This window comes from Rhea pennata, chromosome 18 (genome assembly GCF_028389875.1).
Source record: "Rhea pennata isolate bPtePen1 chromosome 18, bPtePen1.pri, whole genome shotgun sequence".
Classification (NCBI taxonomy): Eukaryota; Metazoa; Chordata; class Aves; order Rheiformes; family Rheidae; genus Rhea; species Rhea pennata.
In genome coordinates this window covers 12,106,212-12,131,025 of record NC_084680.1, presented here as the reverse complement: position 1 = coordinate 12,131,025, position 24,814 = coordinate 12,106,212, and the positions used below count along the sequence as shown (strand labels likewise).

Sequence of the window (24,814 nt, the reverse complement as noted above, 5' to 3'; positions counted from 1 at the left end):
AAAAGAAAAAAAAAGAAAAACCAACCCCAAGCGGCAACTTCTGGGCCAAGTTTCCCGCGTGCCAAACTTTCCAACCGCTACAGCACCGCTCGGCAACATTTCATGGCTCTAAGCACTATTTTGAATACCGCTGACGATCTTCCTCATCAAAATTTGTAATTTAAATCTCTCCAGTTTGACAAGCACGCTGCCCAGGGCGCGCTTCGCCCGCCACCGAGCCCCGCAGCACCGCGCTCCCCGGCTCCACAGCCCCTCGCGGCCCCCCAAAAATCACGTTTCCGTCCTAACGGTGATGCTCTTTCAGGGATAAAAGCACGAGAACTGGGCTGTTCGGATCCACGCGGCCAGAAAGTCCCGAGCCTGGGAGTCGCCGCTGTCCGCCCAGGGCCTGCCAGCGGATGAGACGGTTTGTCCAGTGACTCCGGATGCATCAACAAACGCAACGTAATTCTATGTAAATTAGCCTAATCGGTGAGGAAGGGCTAAATTCATCCCCTCTGCTCTCCACGATTTTGCACAGAGCAGTCCCGCGTTTAAGATTCCTTTGCAGCGCTGCAAAGCACCTTGAAAGGTCGACGAGCACTTTCATATTCTCAGATCCATCTACGACGCTGCAGCAGATGAAGCGGATTGACCTATACCAGGACTGAAACAGCCTCTGTGCAATAATCCATCAACACCCCTCGCTGGCTGCAGCGGCGTTTGTCACGGGCACGTTTGCAAATAGCACCTACCTAGTGCAGCTGATCCGGGGCTCGATACGTTTTAAATAATGGCCCCACTCTCCCGGGATGCAACCAAACCCGGAATAAATCGCTGCAGAGCGGTGAAGGCAGTGCACAACATAAACCACGTCCATATTAAAGTGTGTGCAAAGCCTGTGCCCATTACTGAACTCATTAAAGACAGTGATACTTTGTAACATACTCTAATCTTTAATATTCATAGCTCGCTTCATTTGCATAGCATGCCATAAATAGTTGAAGCAGAGGTAAAACACAAAGCGCTCCACTTGCATTGCTAATTATGCCTAAAATCAAATGTAAATCACAACACATCCAAGACACAGAAAATATTAAATTCGCTGTCTCTCAGTTAAAATCTTAAAGGAAAAAAGAATAACCCAAACCAATTATTTTTTAAAAGAAAAATCAAAGAGGCTCATCTGCATGTGTAGTAGGGATGATACTGTTTTAAGAGAGGCGCCAGCAGGTCCGAGCCATAATTCTGGCAGCAACGAGCCTGGACTCAGTTATTAGCTGCTGCTGCTGCTGCTGCATTTCCTCAGGCAAAGGCTTTCCAAGGGCCGAAGTCTGCGCGGCCGCAGGCCGGTGCATCGGGGCCGTGCACGGCGAGGCAGCCCGGGAATCCTGGGCGAAAGAGGGGAATTCGAAGGATCAGCTGGAAGGGAGGCGCTGCGCCCGTGCTGCAGCCGCCGAAGGGCGCAGGGCATGATGTCCCGCGGGAAAACGGGTCGTGCCGGCCGCCGGCGAGGCCTCGGGCCACCCAGCAGCGTCTGCCCCAGAGGAGCTTCTCGCACATCCGTACGCAGAAGGTTAAAAAATTAAAAGCCATTTTGTAAGAAAAACTCGAGTAAATTCACCTGCCTTCTGCAGAAAAGTCCCGGCGAGCCGGGCTGCACGGTTAAAGCTTCCTGGACTACTCAAGTCTCTGGATGTTGCAATTTTGCAGATTCAACTTCCAAGAATCTCGGGCTCTGAAGATGCCCCAACCTTCCCCCCGGGCCCATCCCGAGGGGCTGCTAGCGGCAGCAGAGCCCAGCGTCCCGGGCGCTCGAAACACGCTTTTCCGGATCGGTGTGCAAAGATTTAATTAAAAGTCAATTTAGCAAAATTTCAGAAAGTAGGACAAAAGCGGCCGCCAGCCGCGCACGTTTTCGGAAGCGGGAGAGGCGACGTGCCCCAGAGGCTGGCGTGCCGCTGCGCCCGCGCCGGCACCCTTCCCGGGGGCCGACGGCCTTCCCCGGCACCCGACCCTGGGGACAGGGGCATTTTTAAGCCACTTGAACCAAGTCTGGTACTGAAGAACGAAAACACTAAATATTACTGAGGGGAACACAGCAATCTGCTGAAAACAGGACCCAAGCAACACACCCTTCTGTATTAGATTTTCTGGCCTTATAAAAGGCTTAAAGAGACTTCTGAGAATGAACAGCTAAAAGGGAAAAAAATATATGTCTATATAATCTCACTCGCATGATCTGCTCCTGTTTGTGCGCCGGGCTGCCAGGGCCTTAGTCTCACGAGCTCACAGACTTCGACCACATTTTTCCCTCTCGGTTGCCCCAAGCTCTTGTATTACGACTATCCCGAAATTTGCTCCCACTTCCTTTTGAGACTTAGTCCCAGTTCAACTCAAATATTGTCAAAATGGGATTTGTTCTGTTAAAGAGTTAACTCGTCTTTTCTGTAATATTTACCTGTAGAGAATTCTGGAGAATTAAATTTAGCTCCAGAAGGTGAGTATTTACTCCCCTTTTTCCAGTTAATATAGCCTGCACTCAGAGAGAAGTGAAAGCGAGCTGCTCCGAGTGTGCAAAGCTTTTTCGCCGTTCATATGTACCCTGGCATTTTGCCCGGACCTATTTTTAAGCCCATTTACTAGAAATCCCACAAATTAAAGGAAATACGGATAATGTTGTAAGAATCCTTTGGGCCAAATAAAAGCTGCACATAATTTTCCTTGTGCATCAGAGTAAGATCCTTAACCGCAAAACCCAGATTTCCCCAAAGCTCTTTTGCAACAGCGAGAGAATCTTGTTTTGTAAAAAGTTGCTTTGATTCGCGCCCGGATTACAAGGAGCGGCGGCAGCCGCCGCTGCAGCGCTGCCGCTGCCTCGCGGCCGGGCTGCGCAGGGTGACGGCTGTCAGGAAACAGGGAGGTGTTAAGAGAACGCAAATAAATTGAATGCCTGTGCTCCTCGAAGGGTTATTATCAACGCCAGCAAAGACACGCGCAAAGCGCTCGTAGGGAGACGCCGGGAAGCGGGCGCCGCAGCGGTCTCCTCCGCGCTGCGAAGCCTCCTCCGAGCGCAGCTCGCTCCACCCGGCCCCCGCGGCACGGAAAGCACAAGGAATCGCACCCTGCTGCACCTCCCCTCGACGCCCCGAGGCCACCAAGCTCATCGCGCTTGCGCTTGGGGCCAAAATCCGGCTCGCTCTCGGCTCGAGCAGCTCCGCAGAGCTGCTGCCATCGCCCAGGTCCCCCCCACCCCAGCGCGTTGCCCATCTCCGGGCCCGCGGGGCTGTTTCCCACGGGGCGTCCTCCACCCCAGCCCGCGTCCCCCGCCTTGGAGCACGCACGGCGCCCCGGCTCCGAAGCGTGAGCCGTTTCCCACCAGGGAGGCTCTTCGGTGATGGACCTAATCCATTTTGCTGTTAGAAAACGGCTGCCACGTGCTGATGCACCAGTTGTAATATATAACAGAGGATTCAGCTGCAGCATCCTTTGCACCAGTGACTTTGGGAAGGAGGGGAGAGCGTGCGCTGTAACGCAACATCTGGAACTGTAACCATGCAAAGACACCGTCGCACTGAATACATTCCAATAAAAGCTATTAAATCTTGATGGGATTAAAAAACAAAAACCAAAAAAACCCTAGCAACCAGATAGGTTTCAATAAAATTCGCAAAACAAGCGGGAAATGTCCAAGAAAGAGCAGTAAAAGCAGCAATTGTGGTTACTTCTTGTGGGAGGGGATGAGGAGAGAAGGTGCTGTGTTTCCAATAGCCATAAAGCAAAGTGAAGCAATCAGCATTAAACCTGACTGCCTTCGCCAGAGTTCATACCCAGCACTCACTTAAAATGTCTTCCTCACCAACATGTGAACTTCCTTTTAAAAAGAAAAATAATTATGCAGGGGAATAAACAGTTCTCCTATTCTACAAACGCACCAATCTGAACAGCTAAACACGTAACTTTGGGAACTCCTCCAAGATTTATATGTTTTGCATGAAAAGCAAATGTTTTTTTCCTGCCTGGGAAAATATTTAAACGCTTAGTTGATGAAGCCAAGGCCATTTATTCCTGTTTTATGCTGCTTCTCAGATGGAATCTAATTTGCAGGTTAAACAGCAGCGTAAGGACCAGCACTGGCCGCCAGCCCGCAGCCGGGCCACCGCGCGTCCCCGGCAAGCGGCCCCCGGCCTCGCCGGAGCTGGCGGATCCCCCCGCCGCTGCTATTATTTGGGGGAGACCGGCTCTCCGAGCCGACAGCGCGGGGAAGCACGAGCTCCCCTCTCCCTGCCCCCCTTCAAGCGCAATTTTGTGCCCTCCGTCCCGCAGCACGGCCGGGCTCCTGGTTGCCTTTAATCAGTTAAAAGATTTTGAAGTTTTACACAGGTTGCAAGTACCTCAATGGGGTTAATGGAGGCCTTGCATGGATACCTGGAGCCTTTTCACTGCAGAAACAAAGTCCTTCTGCTTTTTGCAGCAATAAGGCAAGTGATTTGCCTTTTTTTCCTCCATTTATTTTATTTTTTTAAAAAAAATCTTCCTTGCCAGTTAGACAAGAACCATCACATTGCGAAATCCAGGAAATTTGCTGCAACACTCTGTAATACTTACAAGGCAATTAGCCAAAAAACCTCACACAAATAAGCTTTCTTTTTGCCACACCATCCTGACCACTGAGCATTAACCCATTTCTTAGGAAACAGCATCTGCTGAAATAACTTCCTAATCTAGGAGCCGGCATGGAAAAAAAAGTCACTGCGGTATCTCCAGCCCACGGTAAACAAAATCTTCAGGTGGCCCTTACCAGGGTTGTTCCAGCAGAAGAAAACTAACTCACAGCAGCTGAGCACGGGGCGTATTAGACAGGCCCTCTCTGCAGAAAGCTATCCGTTAGGAACTCCGATATTCCTGCAGCTTTCCCGGGAGCGGCCTGACGGCGCTTCCTCGGAGCAGCCTACGGAGAAGGTGACGGCAGAATCTCGGAAACCCCCTGGAGCTCTTGGGCACAAATTTGCACCGCTGGACTTGGCTTTTGGGGGACCTGAGCTCGGGGAGACTTTTCCGGCTTCAGACACAAATCCCGGGAGAGGCGGGATGCCGTCAGGGCACGGCCGGGAAGGATAAAGCTAGCACCGAAAACAGGCAACCTGTTCCCATTTCAGCCCCCTGCATCGGCTCCTACCTGCACTTGCACAACTTTTTTCCCCAGGAAATATAATAATAAAAAAAAAAAACACCACCACCAAAAAAATAAAATAAAATAAAAGCAAGGCTCACAGATCCCCCCCGGAAAGGGTTATCGCATCCACGCAAACCCCAGCAGAGCCGGGAAACGCAGCCAACGCCACGCACCAAACTGGCGGCGCAGGCCGCTGGGCAAAAACACGTTTTGAGACCTTTCCTTTCCTCTGATTTAAAAAGCAGCTAAGGTTTCTTGTTACTTACTATGATTTATTCCCTCTCTCATTCTCTGTCCTTAATTTCCCCTCTCCCCCATCCTGAAAAACAATAAAATAAAACAAAAAGCTTCCTTTGGGGAATGCAGTGGCAATAACTCAGCTCCCATGGGCTGATAAGTCCAAGGACCTGCGCAGGGAGGAAACCGGCTGCAGACTCAAAAGGGAGTCAAGTGTTTGCAGGGTTTTATTGAGAAATGAAATCCTGTTTTAAACATAGTAAATCGGAGACTATTCTGAATCACCTCTTGAATTTTTTAATGCTACTCCTGGGAGCACTGAAGGTAAATATGTTAATTTGACTTCAATCACGGTTCAGAAAAAAAAAAAAAAAAAAAACCACACTGTATTAGTTTAGGCTACCAAGTCTTAAAACTATTCATGCATTTCTGCATATTTTATACTCAGCAAATAAAGTTCCAAGGTTCTGTACGGAGGCTGCAAAATTATTCCGAGTAAGCAATAATGAGGTGTGCATTATATAAGGCTGATACTAATGGTAATCTATTGTTAAAACTTAAGAGTTATAGCAGCTACATTTCAAACAGTCCCACAGCCATTTTTCTTCTTTAAAAAGGCAAAGCGGCGCGCGGCAGACGGAGGTTAGAGACACCGCGTGTTTTACACGTGCTGCAGCGCAGGTCCCTTTGGGGAATCTCGCGGGCGTTTCTCTAATTAACGCTTCCGCGGTGTCCCGCTCCTTCCGCCACGGCGACCGAGGGGAGTCTCGTCCGCGCGGCGGGGGGGTCTGACGGACGCGTCAACGTAGCGCGTCTGCCCACACGCTTCAAGTAGGGGGGAAAAAAAAAAAAAAAAAAATCAACCGGGCTTCGAGCCGGCGGGTCTCAGTGACTCCTCACGGCGGTCCCGACCCCTCGTTTCTCCTCCGAGGGCCCCCAAAAGGTGCGAGGAGGACAGAGACCTGGCCCGCAGGGTGAAAACAGAGCTCGTGCTTTCCCCCCCGCCCCGAGCCCGGCGGCGGCACGCGCTCTGCCGCCCGCGCGGCGCCTGGCAGAGGTTCCTCAGCAGGCCTCGAGGACCAGCGATGGCTCCTCCAGAGGACAGGCCGCCCAAAGCGCCGTCACCGCGGCCTTTAGGAAGGACATTGGGCAGCTCGGAAAGCTTTTAGTCTGTCGCTGCTCCTCCGACGAGCACGGAGGAACGCCGCTCCCCGCGCAGGCCTTGGGCCGGCGGCCGCCCGCGCGAGCCCTCCGGCGACAGGCGCGAGGCCACCGCTGCCGCTGGCACGCGTGCCGGTCGCAGCTCCTCCGCGGCACGGGCCGACGCCGAACCCTCTTCCCCCAGGTCAGATCTTCTCCCCGACAAGGCCCAGCCGGTCGCGCACGGCCACGGCGCGCGCCCCACGAGCACGGCGCATCTCGACCCGCGACGAAGTCTCATCTCGACCCGCGACGCCCCGAAGACCAGCGACCAGAGAGCAACGTCTAACAACCGTCCGCCAAGGGGGGAGACAACAGGCGAGAGCAGCACGGCAGGTCGAGGAGCAGGGCTCTGACTCGGAGCGTGGACTCTGCTCTGATCTTACTGTTGATAGCGGAGATACCAACACCAGCTTCTTCCCCCTTTCTGGGACCAGCTTTATCCGCAGGAGGACGAGCTACGGAGCACCTTGCACAACGCACCGAACGAGGCACAATGAGGCAAAACCTCCAGCAAGGAATTTTAAGGCTGGGCTAGTGAAGGATCACGTCAGCAAACATGCCCCTCTCCATGCAACCTAGGCGGTTTATCTTCACTTCCAAGAGCAATTTTGAAGGTGGATGCAAAGGAGTGTCTGATATGGCCATCTACCAGCCTGGCACCCGGCTCCTCTGCTGGAGCCAAGTCCAGGAGGAAATCCACCTTCCGGAAGAGATTCCTCAACTTGGTGAAGAGCAAGGTGGCTTTCTATGGAGTAGTTCTTCTGCATCATCAGCCCTGTGCTGGTGGCTGTCCCATTTCCAGGGGAGGCCATATGGAGAGTAGAAGTGACTGAGCAGAGGGCAGCAGGGTGTCTTTGCCAGCTGGCAAAGCAACCCCAAGCCCCGTGCCTGCCAACACATGGGGTGAAGACCATTGGTAGACTTCAACTCACCTAGACCTCAACTCCCTCCAACCTCATCACAACACTCATCCTCAGAAGAAAACAAATTTTCAACCAAAACGAACCATAACCAAACAAAAAAAAAGGGGGGGGGGGTTTGCGCTGCATGAGATAGATTGGTGCACCATCCACTCCACCCTCGAATGGGGGAAACATCACGTGCTGCTAAACAAGGAATTCTTTCAAAGGGCCTCACCACAACCCCCTTTTCTAACCCAAAGTATGGTCTCACCTCCGAAGGCGGAAATGTCTTTTTCTGCCTGCTGACCTCACTTAGGCTCGTACACAGAATTATTTACAGAGGGCGGGTGGGATGCGGAGCAATCAAGATCTCAACAGCACTGCAGTACTGGATACAACAGACTTCAGCTGGAATGAGACCATCGCCACCACCGCTCCTTTCAGGGGCTAAATCTCTGCAGAGACCCATCGTACTCCGGGCTATTCTGTGCAGCACAGGGCTTAAAAGCACTTGCTGTCTTCCTCCGTAGCAGGGAGAGAGATGAAACGCACGTATTTGTAGGAGCGTCTGAAATGCAGAAAACGACCATTCTAATTCACATGCCATTCCCTTGATATTTTTTCCCAGAAGGAAAAACAGAAGATGCTTTCCATAAGCAGACGATTTCAGCAGCTAATTTTACCATCACTTATGGTCGACTTTATGACTAAGATTTCATGCTGACTATATTAATCCTGTCAAATTTCAGAGTGAGAGAGAAATGATACTGTATATTTTATGGCCGCAATAACTTCTAAGCCATTAGACATGCATGCTGACATGAAAGTAATCAAATTGATTTTTTTCCTATTACAATGAAGAACTTTGTATGAGCAAATAGTCTTTCTGGCACAGGAATGAAACCCCAAGAACCCTGTGCTCACTCAGGAAATTAAGAAATCACCACAAGACATCGTTCAGAATTTGGGCATTCTGCTTACTCACATGTTATTTTCACTAAAGCAGAGAGGAACATATTAGTCAACCAAACGAGCAACTAAAGACAATGCAAGGAATAATTTGAGCTTCTCAAAGCAGCAGAAAAAATTATAACAGTTGCAATTAATTGTTTCTCCTGGTATCAAAGGCTCCATCACGTCTTTTTTTTTTTTTTTTAAAAAAAACCATATCAGCCACCCTGAGCTCACTACACGACGCAGGAGCTTCCCTGCTGCATTGGAAGGGCTTACACATCTCAGCGAGGTGAGCGGAGGTGAAGCGTGGGGACCTCTCGGGAAGCCCAGGCTGCGCCGTGCTGAAGACCTGGAGGTGCTGGCGGGTATGGTGGAGGTGCCAGGTAGAAGGGCTTGAGCTCTCCAGAAATAGAGGGGTCCTGGGCTCTGCACACCCCAAGGCGCAGCCGGGCAGGCTCTGGCCTGCAGCGCCCGCCTGGCAGCGGCTTCCACGCCGGAGCATGGGGGTCCGTCCGTCCATCCGCACACGCGGCTGGTAGCAAAGCTTAGGGGTACATGAGGGCACCTGCAAGTCAAACGTCCAGCTGAGAAAACAACCGAGTTTTTCACTCGGCCTCCTCTCTGTTTCTCCGAGCTCAGTAGCTCACACGCTGGCCCTAAAATTCCACCTGCTTCCTTGTTTTTCCTTTTCTTCTCTCTTCTTTAAAATTATTTTCCCTCAAAATCCAGTTCATAATTACGCGGGAGCCCAGTGGGCGCCAACCTCACGCAGAGCAGGTGGTCGCTGGATCGTATCACGCCACTTCTAAACCAAGTAACCTGCATGTCAAAAATGTGCTTAGCCTACATAATACCTTCAATAAATAGGTATACGGATGGTCTCTTCGGGCGAGCAATGGAATTCCAACTTTAATACGTATTTAGCTGCAAATCAACATGCTCTAATTTTTCTTTACGGATAAGAATTAGCCATCTTTCCTTCGCAAAAAGAACTTAGAAATATAAAATTATAAAGTCACGATTACATGGATTACTTAAATGAAGATCTGCTAAATGCCAATTTTAATTAATTAATTCACCCTACCACAAAAAAAGACATCTTTGAAGTCGTCGGTGCTGCTACTGCGTTCTCAACAGGCAAAAGGTTTTCACATAAGTTATTAAACAAAATTAACTCCTTTTGGATAACTTCTGCATTGATTTTTTTGGAAAATTTAGCTTGGATTCAAACCAAAGCCCATACGAGCCTGGAGACTCGTACTTACACCTCCACAACCTCCGCTCGGCTGTGCAAGGTCTCCCCTGCCGCAAACGTTCACAGGGATCTGCGACGGCAGGACGCTGAATTTTCAAAATTGCACTTTAAAGTTATTACAGAAAACACCCAAATCCAGCCCTCCAAACCCGGTCTATTCCTTCGTGCTAGCGACACTGAGAGCGAGCGGAGATCCCGCGAGCTGGGAAGACAAGGAGGCGCCGCGGCCCGGCAGCCTCATGGTGCAACGTAAATAAATAAATAAATAAATAAAATCAGAACGAAAACCCACGGCACTCTTTGGAGCTGCATGACCCAATTCATTACAAAGAATGGCAGTTAGCAAACCTTTTAAATAAAACATTAAGCTAGAGGTAATTTGAAGCCTGGTGGATTTTGTTTTACTCAATTATTTTCTAATGCGTCAAGTTCGAGAATAAATATGCAAAAATAAAAAAAAAAAAAAAAAAAAAAAACCCACACATACCAAGGGTTTCATTTAATTCTTTTTCAAAAGAAATGAAGACGCTCATATCAAAACAAAATGCCATCAATCAAGCCGGAATTTTAATTAAATCTTTTAAGTCGGACAAGATTCTTCAAGGTTGCAATATCTGCTTTGGTTTCTTCGGGCTTAAGCCTGGTCTTTAATTTGGGGCCGTTTCTAAGCGAAGCGTGCTTGGCGCAGCTCGCGGTGCCGGCGCCGCGCAGGGAGCCGGTCGGCCCGGCCCCACTGCCCAAAACCCGGGAAAGAGCCCGTTCCCGTGGCCCCAGCGGCCCCGCTGGCTCCTGCCCGACAGGCTGGCTCAAGCTTCCACCCAGATGCACTGAATTTCACCATGCGAAGAATTCTCCTAAAGACAAAATTCAGAGATGCACAAGAAGTGTTCACTGAACTAACACCACACTTGCACAAGGGCCATCCTGCAATTCCCTCTAGCACGGCCGGTGCTAAACATCACTATAATTCACTTCCCAGACACCTTTTATTACACATACTCACAAATTACCCGGGGTACGAACAGTTATTTTTCTTGCTCATAATTTACATAGCCTATTGCAACGCTGGCTCTGTTGGGGAAGGGTTTTCCTCCTCCAGATACTAAAAGATAGGGGGAAAAAAAATCACGTTAGCCTCTGTTCTGCTTTTTTGAATGCGCAATGATGGAAACGTGGCTGCAGCGCGGCATGCGGGAATTCAAAACCTAGAGGGGAGCAGCAGTGGATAAAAGACGCCGTTCACAGGCACGCTCGAATAGCGAGTTAACTGGGAAATGGGGGAAAAGGCAGACGAGGATCGGGCCGATTAGTGCTGCAAACGCTCTCCGAAGAAACGCCACAAAATCAGCTGAAACCCTCTTCACACGCTGCCTTTCGCGCCGAGGCTGGGCTCGCCTGCGGCAGGAGCAGCTCCGAGCCCCGAAAGGAACGCTCCCGGCCAAACGCAGCCTGCCGCCGCCTCCCGCATCCCTCGTGCGCGGCGAGGCCGGGGCAAAACAGGGGGAAAAAGGGAAATCCACTGTCCGAGGCAACAGGTAAAGGCGCTGCCGTGGCAGAAACGCCGGCACCTGCCGGGCGCCCGGCGGTGGAGCGAGCCAGCGCCCGGGCATCCAGCCTCGGCCGCTTGATGAACGCTAACTATGACCTCCAGCTTATTTACCCAATTTGGTTTGATTTTTAAATTGTCAAGTTATCTAACCAGACATATAAAACAGTCCGAAAATTTCCCATGCTAGTGAAAACTATCTCTGCCTTCACATGATGCTGTAATTCAATATATATCTGAATAGCCGAGTATCACTGACCTTTCTCAATCATATTTATGTTGCGAAATGCCTAAAGAAATTCCAGCGCAAAGGCTACAGTTTTGAAAAACTATCTTAAGTGCCTAAAAAAATTGGGTTCTGCAGTGAATGAGCCTCTTCAACTTGTACTGCAAACCTGTAAATATTTCAGTAATTTAAGCCAGTTACAACATTTACTAAGGTCTATTTTAAACAATCAATCTATCTATAATAACAGCAAACTCTGATACCTAAACCGATCCTCTCAATTTTAGCAGAGTCTGGTTTCTGTGTTAGAAGGAACAACTCTAAACTGATAAAATTTAGACTGTACCTAAAGCATCTGTAAAACATCGGTCCAGCTGCGTGCACACTGCTGCCCACGGGTACAGTGGTGCCGTGGGCATCTGCCCCTCGCAAGTCTGGTAGAAAACCACCAAATCCTTCAAAAAGTGATGAAAATTAAACAGAGCTTATAGTGACTATTAGTACAGATTTGAAACAATGACCTAAAAATGAAAACTCTCCCTGTCTGCTCCTGAACCCAGGGATTACAATATTGCTCCCCCACCCAAGCCTTATTTTAAAATTCATACTTTATCAGCTTGAGTTGAGAAAATCCAGTAGAAAGGCACAAATAGATTGTGCTAGTAAGCAGAAAAACTGTTACATCTTCTGAATGTAATTTTGCCAAAAGCTTCTGCACAATTTTTTTATGTCACGCTTTGCATTATGAAGGAAATTTCTTTTTAGAAGAACAGGAGAATGATTTGCATAATATTCTTTGCAAGTTAATATCAGCCTCTGATAATGATCTCTGCATAATGCAAAAACGTTTGAGAAGACTGTTACAACACTAAGTAATCATATTTTAAATTATGTTTCCCTTTATAGAAAGGTGTTGCAAAAACACACAGACATGAAATCTGTCTGTTGAAGTCCTAGGAACCACCTGACCATCTTCCCACTATTCTACTGTTACATATTGCAACATTGGCTTTCAAAAATCTTACAAAACAAATTACACTGCAACAGTCTGGCTTCGCAGAAGGCAGAGCTTTTTCCTGTGCTGGTGCTCCGGCACATTGGGTTTCACAAGAGCTTCTGATGCGCAGCACGAGTTAAGCAAGCACCAAGAAATTACGATGTAACACAATTAGACGGGCCAGGACCGGCGGCAGAAGAAACCCTCCGCGGGAGCCCTCGCAGGCAGCCAGGCGCTGCCGACCCCAGCCCACCGCTAACGCCCCGCTGGGCCGGGAGCCGGCGGCGCGGAGAAGCGCCCCGGGACGGGCGCCGGACGGGGTAACGTCCCGCGAGACGCGGGCAGAGGCTGCGCCCCTCAGCCCGCACCGAAACGGGGACGCGGCGGGAAGCCGACGCGCCGGGCATTAAACGCTTAATATGCGACTGAGACTTGGTAACCACAGACAAGGCGGTTCAAAACTGAGCTTACCTTTCCCAAACCAGAACAAAACCGTGAAAGAAACTCGGGCAGGCGCTCAGGACGCAGCCTGGCACGAGACAGCGGGACCACTCAGAAGCCACGCGCTGCAGCTACGCCGCGAAAGCTCCTGCACGCCGTTCAGACGTGTCGCTCCCGCGGTTAGAGGCGTGTTTCAGGGTCTGGGAGGAGGCCGCGGGATGCCCGGGAGGTTCGGCCTCCCCAGCCCCTGCCCGTGCCACCCTCAGCATCAGAGCGGGCAATACGCGTAGTCCGGCCAGCACTGCCCACCCCCACGACACCTACAACAGGCTATAACTCAATTTTGAGATTTTTTCCCCCTTCCCACCTACAAAGCCAAGTCTAAGTTTCCAATACCAGATCCGTGCAGTCGAGGCACGGAGAACAGAGCATCTTCCACCTCCGCGCAGCTCCGCGTGGCCAGCTGCCCCCGTTCGCCGGCCGCACTCAGTACAGACATCCCAGCTGAGGCCTGCGGCTCTTTCTCTCGTCTTCTGGCAACTCGTCGAATTTGTTCGGCTACGTTCACCAGCACTGGCAGGGGAAGAACCAGCGTTGCAAGTTCTCGGACCGCACACAGGCTAGGAACTTCTCAGGGGAACGTTTTTGCAGACGTTTATTTTTTGGCGATGCTGGTTATCGGCAACGTTGTACACGCTTGGACCTTGCAGAGCCTCGAGGCACTGAGCCTTCGCACAACAGGTCGTACTATAAATGCTCTGGCCCTGGGGCCACATCTCTCCCATCATCATGCTGCTCAGCATGCTGCCTGGCCAAGCGTTTCACGGTGTCCTGCAAAATCCCGGCACGCCTGACGGGGACCTGCAGGTGCTCAGGCTCATCCTCCAGCAATTCTCTATCCCATGATCTTCTTTTCATACCTTTAAACAAGTTTTGGATGGTTCCTTTGTCCCATAACAGGCTTCCTTGAATGTCTTCCCAAACTCTGCCATCTCACTGCCAGAAATACAGATGCTGAACCAACCAGCAGCACCCTCACATCTGCTTTGGAGACGAGGTACAAGATTCTTCTGCAGTTGCAAAATTTCTTTAACAGAGCCTGGTCAAGCAGCCATTAAATGAAAGCTAGAGGTGAAGAATGCAACACAAGGATGTGAAAGCAGCCAGCATGAGGACTTCAAACATTTCCTGATGCATCTACAGAAAAACAATTGGTGCAAGGGTCTCCACAAACAGCAGTGTGGTCAATGCATTTGCCCATCTCAAGCCTCTGAGTACAAAATGAAAACCGACCCCTTTCCATGATTACACAAACGCTGTGGAGCACTGCCTGGCCAGGGAAACTCAGTGACACCTGCAACAGTGCAAAAATACGACTTCTTCAACAATTCCAAGTAAATACCTCTCCCTTTCCTCCCAGAATTGCCATATCCTGCTGGTGGGTGGCACTGCCAAAGGCGATTCTCCAGGCGCATCCCTATCTCCTGCGTGCCCAACACAGTAGCCCCTGGACACCATATTTTAGCCAAAGTCCATGCAAACATGGCATGTCTTCTGCATGTGAACTTGGTAGATGACAAGGTGCTGGAAATGCCTCAAGCCCAGGCTGCTGAACCCAGTATTTCTATAGTCAATGCTGCATGTTGTATTTTATGTAACATTCAGGAGACAGAGAGAGAAACATCACTGGGAGGCTGGAGGGTGGGGGAGATGGACAGACACCCAAGTCCTGCAGTCAGGCATCCAAACCACCTCAAAAGCACGTGGCTGGGCTGTACAGGCGAAGAAGGCTCTAGCAGCGTGGTTCCTCTTGGATGGACGCTCAGCATTAATTTGTGTTGCTTTGTGAATAAATGCAATTGAACTGTCTATAAATTGCCATATGAATCTGAGGAAAAACACCTTCTGGTGGTGGTAGGGTTGTATTTCAAGGTGATACAGATAAATCACGACTTTAACAAATAGTTTCCCCTATTTTGCTGGTGGCCAAGCCAAAGAATAACGTCCACTGCCATGCTGGTGCCAGGCTGGGCCGCGCACAGCCACGGGGGCCGACCCCAGACGTGGCAAGCAGCAGCTTCTGTTCTGGATGCAGATCAGGAGCCTCATCAAGGTGTCAGACACGCGATATCTGATAGCCTGCGGGAGAGCTTTTCTCATCGCTTGGGCAAGAGCTGCAGTGAGCCAGCAGAGCTCCTGCCATAAAGTCATTACGCAGAGCCTGGCTGGCCTGGCCGAGCCCCAGCCAGCGCGCTGCTTCTTGCAGGCTGCACTGGAGTGGAAAATAATAAAAAAAAAAACGTATCCAATGGTGTTTGGTAAAGAATTAGTGGTCTCAGTAAGATCTGCAGGCCAGGAAGAAACCAAGCAGTTCCTGGTCTACCTGCAGGCAGAGAGCGATCGGCGCAATGCAATTGCTGCCAGCAACGTTTAGCTGCAAAGTATGTGCGCTCGCTGCCTCAGAGGACGTGTAGCGATTTTGTCACTTAGCTCTTCCGCATCTTCTCAAACATGTATTCCCTTCCTGCGCCACAGGCACGAGCTTCAGAGTTCCTCCAAAGTGCGAGAAGCTAAGGCCTCCCTTCCGCACGGTTTCTTCCGCCTAATCCAGATCAGTCAGCAAGTGTTGTGGGAGAAAGATTAAAGCCCTCCTCTCCCTCCAGGCCACACACAAACTACGAGACAGCCGCTTTGGGATTTTAAGGAGAAGGTAAGTAAGGAAACATCCTGAATTTGATTGCAATACTCATGAAAGTATCCAGTGGCTCAGTTACTTTGCAGCTGCTTGCTTCAGAAGTGCCACCACCTCCCCCAAAAACGCACAGGGACACTTTTCAAAGCCAAAAGCAAGGCCCATCGGGCAGCCTGGCCAAGCACGGGGAGAGGGACCAACCCTAATAAACGCACTGTAGACGGCAAGATATAAGCTGACGTTACTCACAGCTGGGACAGACTCGTAGCAGGCGACGCGCTCGGCTCCCACGCCGCTTCTGCACGGCGGTGCCCGCTGCAGAGCGCGGCAGGAGAATAAAGGTCTTCCAAAGCCGTTTCGGCAATCCTTGAGGACAGGGGACCAGAAACCTCAGCAATACCAAGCCAGAGTGTCAAAGCCAACTGCATGCTGGAATCGGCACTGCGGTCTGCGGGCGGAAGGGTCACCACCACCAGCGGCGGCTCTGCAAGCCGGATCGGAGCCAAGACACCTCCGTCAGCAAGGAGGCACCTCTAGCTCTCTCTGCCCTGACCCTGGAATAAACCAGAACTGCCCTCAATGCCATAACCCAAGCACCGCACGTGGATTGAGCCCAACATGAATTTTTACAATGTTTTACCAGTTATGAGCTTGCCTGAAGTGACTCTTCCAAGATTTTCAGATTTTATTGCAACACCCAGATATTTATTCTTGCGTGCTTCTTTTTAGGTTTGCTACACAGAAGTTTACCTTACTGGAAGTTCCACTTACTTGCCATGCCAGACACACACGTTTGGGAACGTTTCAGGCTGCTTTGTTATTCCCCCTTGTATTTGGCCTACAACTGCCAGCACACACTACGGAAATCAGGTGGGAATTTCAAGCAGTGATTTCTTTGCTCTCTGCCTGCAGATGTCCACCACCGTTTTGGGAGATTGGAGAGAGAACAAGGGAAGCGGCAATGCCCGGGGGGGGAAGAGGAGCACGCAGTACCAGCGCCATTGCTCCCACCTCCTTCCTTGGCGGTCATCTCTACGCTCTTCACCGGATTTGGTTGAGCTTCTTACGCTGTGTGTTGCTTGCAGATCCAGCTCGGTGAGCTTCCTGGCCAGCGTGCCCATGGGATCTCCCTCTTCTGGAGGCCACCAGATACCTCACCCGGGGGATCGTCACGCAGCTCCAGCACAGCGAGGCGCACGCAGCTCAAACGCAACGCCATACCCTGCTGCTCTCTCCTTCTGTCTTCTGCGGCGGCTTTCCAGCCCACTGCCAAACGCAGGTTAACCTTGCAGGCCTCAAACTTTGGGTTTTACCTGGGGGCACGAAACCTTGCTCTTGCACGTATCTACATCGCTGGCACGTTACCAGTTACCTAATCCAAGTATTGGGTAAGCTGCAGAAAACCTGTTAAAAAGATCACTTAGGCTCTAGAAATACTATTTTGGAGAGATGTGGAAAAACAAGAAGCCATAGTGGGAAATCGCTGCTTGCCGTCCTCCCACCGCTTCGTCCAAGGGCCTCGCAAGCACCCTACGCGACGGCTCGCGGCTCGCCCTGGCGCGCGGCGCTCCTCCGCCCGCGCCGGGCCGGAGCGGGCTCGCGGGTCGGCGCAGCTGCCGCCTCCCTGCTCCCCGGCCGCGGGCGCCCGCGCGTAAAGCCTCCGACCTCGGCTTTCCAGAAAGCTTCTCGCCCTCCCTTTTCTCCCCCCCCCCCCCCCCGCCTTTTCTAAATCCAATTATAGCACCGCTCCCTCAGCAGGGGTCAGTATAGAATAAGAATCACCGAGTTAATGGACATAAGACCAAAAAAAAAAAAAAAAGCCTCAAAAGTTGTATGATGCAGCTTTCATTAACATTTTAATTGTAATGTATCTTTTTAATCTTCTTTCGCACCGATAGTTTTATATGCTTCAAAAAAAAAATAAAATAAAGGGGGGAAAAAAAACTGCTGACAACAAAAATACTGACATAGAAAAATTAACTGATGGAACTTAGTGCGGTAATGGGAAATGAGTGAAACGCAGAAAGCCGTGTTACCGTCACAGCAAGCGCAGGAATGTCAAACACGCCGCGCTACAGCTGCACGCCGGCTCTCCCGCCCCCACGCACGCGCTGGGGGGGTCCTGAGAGCGTAACCCGGGCAGATTTACCAAAAAAAGCTCGCTTCAGGCCTGGCAATTCACCTAGTTTAGTTAGAGCGATACACTGCAGCAGCAGAGTCGGAGGAGGCTTTCGCTGCTGTCCCCGGCCCGCGATGCTGAGGATACAGAACCGACGCCAAAACCGTCGGGTTTTGCTCCACGGCCCATCCAGAGCCGTCAGAAGGGGCGAGACGGAGTCGGAGCGATTTAACCCCCCCGACACACGCACGCTAGAAACGAGCTCTGCGAGGCGAGCGGGGCTTCGACCAGGCGAGAGCGGGGCCGGCGGCCGCAACGCCGGAGGGTGCCCGGCGAGGAGGCGTCGCGGGAAGCGGCCGGCCCCGGCTCCGGGCATCCCGTCCCGGCCGCGACGGGAGCCTCGACGCCGGGACAAGCGGCTCCCTCCGCTTTGGGAGCCGAGCCGCGCCAGCGTCCGTCCCAGCACGGCGAGGACCCCCGCCGCCACCCAGCTCGTCCTTCCTCTTCCTTGGCTTTATCGCCGCGGGGAGGACGGGGCGAGCGCGGATTTCATCTCGCCCCGATGCCTATATATGGCCACCCCGACGGAGTCGCCTCCCTTCCCTCCGCTCCGCTCCGGCTCCGGCGGCTCCTGCCCAGGGCGGCGGGCAGCGTGGGAACCGCGCCAGCGGCCCCGGCGCTCCTCGGGGCAAGACGACGGTGATGCACAAACCCTCGGGGCGGGGGGGGGAATGGTAATAAAACAGAAAAAAAGTGCTTTGCAGACAACCATTGCACAGGGGGGAAAACTGTGCTGAAGCATTCGTCTCGATAGGAAACGCAATGCACACACACACAAAAGAGTACTTGACGTATAAATTGTTGTTAAAAGGCTGATCTGCGGCCCTTGGAAGAGCCCGAATAAAAACGCTTGCGGCGGCCTGCGAACACGCCGAGCGCCAAACACACGCCCGAGCGCTGCTTTCATCCGCATCGCGCAGGCGACGGGTCAGAGCGACCCCGACGTCGCCCGGTTTGGCCCGAGCGAGCTCCTCCGCCCCCGGGCGCCGCCGACCGCTCAGCGCCCCCCCGCCCCGGTCACCCTGCCTTTTTAACACCCTCCCCCCCAAGCAACATTTGTGAGTATGCACACTGTAGGATTTAGTATTTTCTTTTAAATTTCCGTTCTGCCTCCAAACATTTGCTTAAAAACAAGTTGAACTTAAAAAAAAATTGCTAATGAATCACAGTTCCTAGCAAATGAGCAATTGCAGTTGACACAATGAATTATGCCTGAAGCAAGCTGGGAAACATATTTTGCAAATGATCTCATCCACAGGCAAACCTGGCATGACACTTGATTTGCTAAAAAAGACACAAAGCCTGTCAAAATCCCCGTCACTTTGCAAATAAAGTCAGGTAGAGAAAGCCAGCAGCCTCACCCTCTTTAGCATGCTCAACCTATTTCTCAATTTCTATGTAGGCCTGGTTAAAATAAAATAAATAAGGAATAAAAATCACTACCCTCAGCACCACCCCCCGTAGGTGTTCCCGTCAAAACTAGTTTGTCTGAACTCCAGCGGCAGCGGAAAGTGGCCGGGGCAAACGGCAGCAACCGGCGATGCTCGCACTGGCCTTGAGGTACTCGGGGAACTTAGGATTTCACTTAATTCCCCCCACTCGACTGCTTATATTTTATTTCTTTAATTTCATTCAACTAAATTCAAAGAAATATAAAAAAAACATAGATACAACTATGAAAGCGCAGCCTTGCCTTGCAGTACCGCTGTCCCCCGCGCTTTAGCATCGCGACGGCTCTGGCACTCCAGCCCAGCACGGCCCATCCGTTCCCCCGCTGACAGTCCCGCCAAAGAGCTGCTTCGGCTCCTGAAACCCGGGCAGACACAAAGCCCCGGCGGAGGCTCTTTCTAACCCCGTTTTGTCAGGCCTGGGGATTTTCAAACGCGGGCACTGTAGGGAGCGAGCCGCCCGCGAGCCGCCCCATCGTTTTGCCCGGCTGTTTTGCTGTGTTTATCCCCAAGCCGACGGCCCCGTGCAAGCCTTTAGGCCCCCCCCCGCCCGGCGTATCGGAGAGCCAGCGAGCAGCTGAAGTGCCACGATGTGAATAAAGGCGGCTTTCAAGCAAGGCTGCTATCTGCAGAGGTACAGAGCACAGCGCAAACCCTCCAGAAGGCCTGGCAGGGAAATCTGACTTTATAATAAGACGGTCTAAAATAAATATTTCCATTGCAAGCGGAGATGGTTTGCATCCCGAGCCGGCGAAGCGCACACAAGTCTGGAGGCTTCTCTGAAGCCAACCCAAGGCTCTCCGGGGCTGCAAACACGGAGCCGAGCAGACTCGCGCGCGACGTGTCTTGGCACTCCTCGCCTCGCGCCTGCTGGCACCGCCGCAAACACTGCCTCATCGCTTGGCACTTCCACTCCTCGTTTCGACTGAAACCTCCTCCGGAAAGGACGTACCTGCGCTTTGCAGAAGGGCTCGCTCATCGCCAAGTAGAGAGGACTTCTCTTTGCCGGAGCAGCGTACGCAGCTGTTGTCAAAGCGCGTTGGAGGGAAGCACCGCAGCAGCCGGGGAGAGCTCGACGCCGGCACGACACCCGCTGCCCGAAGGGGAGCCGACCGCTCGCGGGCACCGGCCCACCCAAAGGGAGATCGCCCCCCGCCGCCCCCCGGGCCCAGCAGCCGCCCGCCAGGGGAGCGGGGACGGGCCAGACCACCGCAGCGCGGCGGGACGCGGGCACGCTGCGAAGCTGGGACGGGAGCCAGACGGCAACGCACCCGCCGTCCTGCCTTGGAGAAGCCGGAGGACACCTCGACACCCAGGTCTACCGAGGGCCACCACGAAGGCGACGAAGGACCCGGCGCGGAGGTCTTCACCTCCACCCGCCGCGAGAGCAACGCGGGCCCCGCGCGCCGGCTGCTCCGAGCTCGAGAGCGCGAGGTCACCCCGACGCCAGGCCAGCGGAAACCACCCGGCCGCTGCTGCTCTGGCTTTTGCTGAAAATATCCTGTATTTGCTGCGTTTACAACTCCACCCCGTAAGGCAGCGCTGGAGCAAGAGAGGCGGAAAGCAAAGGCTCCCGAGGAACGACCAGCCCTGCGCTAATCGTGGGAAGTTTGGCGCAAAAGAAAGCAAAACCGCCAAGGCAACGCTTTCCGGGACCCGCAGCCCAAGGCGTCGCGGGGTTTGCAGAGCTGCCCAATGTACCAGTTACTCCATCAACCAAAACGGGCCCCTTGGAGCCACGTGCAGCCCTGCTCTGCCTGTGCTTACTGAGACCCGATTTTCATTCGACCACTTGCGCTATTTTAGTGAGTTTTGGAAGGTTTATTTTTTTCTTTTCTGAGAAATTTTAGGTTTTATAAATCCATTCTTCCCCTTTAATGTTAAAAAACTGCAATTTACTCCCATGAAGCCTTAATTATAAAATCTCCTCAGGAAAAGAGAACTACAACAGTTATATCCATCTTCAGTGGTCTATGGAATGACATTTATTCTCAGAATAAGGACAACAATATCCCTAATTATTTTATATTTGCAGCTTACTTTGGATCAAACTATCATTACCTCCATTATCCGCGCCTCGAGGTCATGCACTTATTGTCCTAGGCTGGCTGAACAGCATTAATTCAGCTAATAAGGAAAGGTTCGGCTTTATCCCTTTTAGTTGGAAAGTTTTATTTAATAGCAGGCTTTCAGAGGATTAATAAGGCGCGCACTTTGTTTTTAGCTATGCCTGAATACGATGCTCTTGAGCAGGGCAGGCTCCCCGGCTCCTTCGGCGCAGGCACAGAGGACGTGCACCTCCCCCAGCCGCAGCCGGCACGTTTTGCTCTAGCAAAACCTCTTCTTCATGCAGGAGAATATTAACTTTGAGCAGCCAATATGCCCCTGAGCGGACAGCAATAATTCAGGTTTGTTTACCGATTTCGACTCCTACTACTGTTTAATATTTTAGTTGGAAAAGGTAAAACAGCATGCCAGAGCATCAATTACCCAGGACAGGAGCCCGGCATTTGGCAAGCTGGGAGCACATCAGGCTGCCCGCAATCTCGCAAATGCCTCTCCAAAGGAGGAAACGCACAAGCGAATATTCAAATTAATGAAGCAGCATGTAATGGAGACTTCGCTTTAAGTGATCCTGTACTTCGCTGCTGATACGTACGGGCGAGCCTCGCGTGGCGCAGTACACAACGTACTGCTGTCATTTTATTTCCCTACAGCAGGGAAGATGTTTGGAGAAGTCCTTGAGCACAGCAAACGTACTTTAACTACAGCATGCTGCATACTGCAGTATGAACTGTAGCACGCCAGCATGTAGGGAGGCACTTATCCAACAACAGCCCGGCAGCGGACCCAAATTTTTCCACACTTCTGCATCAGGGCGCAGAGGAGCAGCCGGCGTCGCTGACCCCGCACCGGGCACTGCCGGCAGAGCGCGGGGGGAGCAGCGCCCGTCCCAGCCCGCCCGGCGTTGCTAAACTCGGAATTTAGGCGTTTAGTTGGGGCGGTGGGTTTTTTTTTTTTTTTTTTTTTTTTGTGCGTTTGTTCTTTAAGATCTCCCCTTTGAGCAGCAGATTTTTCCTCCCCTGGGAGGGAAAGTATCAGCCCGGGTACGCGTCTAGCCATTAAAATAAATAAAGCAAGCAAGCACTGCGGCCTCTCCGAAAGGTGCTGCTAATAATAACGCGATTTTCACGTCCGTTTTGCTAGGCGAACACGCCCCGGGAGGACAGCAGAAACTAGGCGGGCGGGCGCTCCGCGGAGCGGGCCGCCAGGACGAGCCCCCGGCCGCGGCCGCGGCGCAGCTTCGCCCCGGCCCGGCGCTTGCCCCGCCAGGGGTTTCCTCGGCCGGGGCCTGCGGGCAGCCGCGCCGCCGGGGCCCGAGGGGAGGGGAGGGGAGGGCAGCGCGGCGGCGGCGGCGGCGGCGGCGGCGGCGGGGCCCCCCCGGGCCGCGCTTACCTGCGGGCGCGCTGCCCCAGGGGCGCGCGGCGGCGGCGGCGGCGGCGGCCCCGGGGCCTGGCGGCGGCGCGGCGCGGCGGGGCCCGGCGGCGGCGGGGCCCGGCGGCGGCGGCGGCGGCAGGAAGTGATTCCAGCGGCTCCTCACATGGACTTTCCCTGACCTCGCCCAGCAGCGCCGAGCGCCGCAGACAGGCGGCCCCGGCGGGCCCGGCCCCGCCGCCGCCGCGGGGCGGGAGGGGGGGAGCGACGGGCGGGGCCGCGGGGCGACGCGCACCGGCACCGGCACCGGCACCGGCACCGCGCTCGGCCCGGCACCGGCACCGGCACCGCCGCCCCCCGCACGCGCGCGCCCCCCGCGCTCTGCCTCTCTCCCCACCCTCCCGCGATTATTTCCCGTGCTTTCCCCGTGTTTTCTCGATTTCCCCCGTATTTTATTTTTTGCACTTACCGTTTCTCCTTATTTTTCCCCGTATCGTTACTAATTTCCGCGCCCCCCCCCCCCCCCGGCCGGGAGCGAACCCGCCACCACCGCCGCCGCCGCCCCTCACCGCGGGACCCACCTGGGCGCCGCGCCCCGGCGGAGCGGCCGCACCATCGGCGGCGCTGAGCGGCCGCGTGAGTTTTTACAGGATCGTGCTCTAAGCCTCCTTCTTTTTTTTTTTTTTTTTTTTTCCCCTCCCTCCCCCAACGTTAAATCGCTCTGAAGCCGAGACGGGCTGTGCAATATGCGATCGTGCTCACAGCTGCATCACATGATGTTTCAAATTCTCGGTTACCCGCTTCTCGTTCAATAAAAGGAGAAATTTTTACCCTTCTCTTAGGAAAAAAGAAAGTTCATGCAACATAGTGATAATTTTTACCCTTCTTTTTTTAAAAAAAGACTTCGTTCAGCATATTAATTTCAAGAAAAGCATAGCAGAAAAATCGTCGAGGGAGGTAAATATTTTCATATTAAAAATAAACCTCTCATGCCATTATCTTGGTTAGATAAAGCTGCCATTCATGCTTCAGCTATGATGCAAAAACTAAGATTAAGAAAATTACAAAATTTACCACAGCAACACGAATTCAGCCTGTTCACAGTAAAGTGCCCATTTTCTGTGAGAACGGTTCTGTTCTATCCGCAGTTTTAAAATGCAGATAGTGATTTAGGAGACTTCGTGGCCAGCGTGCCACAGGCGGAGTATTGCTGCTGCTGGCAGCCCCGCTGCTGCCGGCTCCCGTCTGCATGGGAACGGGCGAGATCTGGGTCCCAGAGGGTCCTTTTCTGAGTAGCGACAGGGACTTCTCGGGACACCGTCTGGCGCGGGATACCAGCAAAAGGCTGCCAGCGCCTGGGGAGAACCAATTCAGCAGGATTTGGCTTAGAAGTTGCACTGAAAGCAATGATAACGCGTACCTGTACGCGCTTCCAGATTGCATCTCCGAGTGTAATTATTGAATCTGAACTATCTGCCTCGCCTGTAGCTCTCCTTTGGTTATTAACACCGTTAGGCCACAGCCAGCCAAGTGATTTTTCAGCACCTTATCAGTTTTATTTTTGCATTTCATTAGAGATTGCCACCTACAACTTCTTGTTTTCATTTCCTGTTGACTGTGCAATCACAGGAGTCGGTCCTGCAAACATTCGCCAGTTTGGGCCCGGATTTTATAAACATTTGCGCATGCACTTAACTGCCCGCCTTGGCGAGAGGCCGACTCGCCCGCGGGAATCCCCCGGCGCGGGGGGCAATGCGAAGGGATGCCGCCTCGATTTTAATGTCACGGGAGGACGTCCCCGCGCAGCGAGCTGGTATCTGTGCTGACCTATAACGCCGCAAACTCGGGACAGTGTTTAGCCCGGGACCCCCAGCCACCACGCACCGCTCGCCCGGGTCAGCTGAACTCTCCTCCGCTCCCCTGCGCCGTCTGCCACCATCACCTACAAAAGCAGAATTATCTGAGATGGGCCTGCTCGAGATCTGGGGGCAAATTTTCCTTCCAAATGTCACTCCTCAGTCTTAAAAATAAAGTTTGTTTTTCTTTCTTGTTTCTGCAAGTCCAAAATATTAAATCACTGAACCTGTTTGCATGATTGAAGTGAGCGGCATTAGCCCTATGTCTCCTAAATAAATTTCGAGGAA

General features: G+C 52.5%; 1 protein-coding gene across 1 annotated transcript in view; it reads right to left on the bottom strand.

Moving 5' to 3' along the window:
- The window catches only part of NACC2 (NACC family member 2), a 48,944-nt gene extending 26,198 nt beyond the window's left edge, over positions 1-22,746 (bottom strand). Inside the window, exon 1 of the mRNA XM_062591132.1 lies at positions 22,692-22,746. The gene's annotated coding sequence lies outside the window, so the exon portion shown is untranslated. The remainder of the gene's footprint in view (positions 1-22,691) is intronic.
- Positions 22,747-24,814: the final 2,068 nt, after the last annotated feature.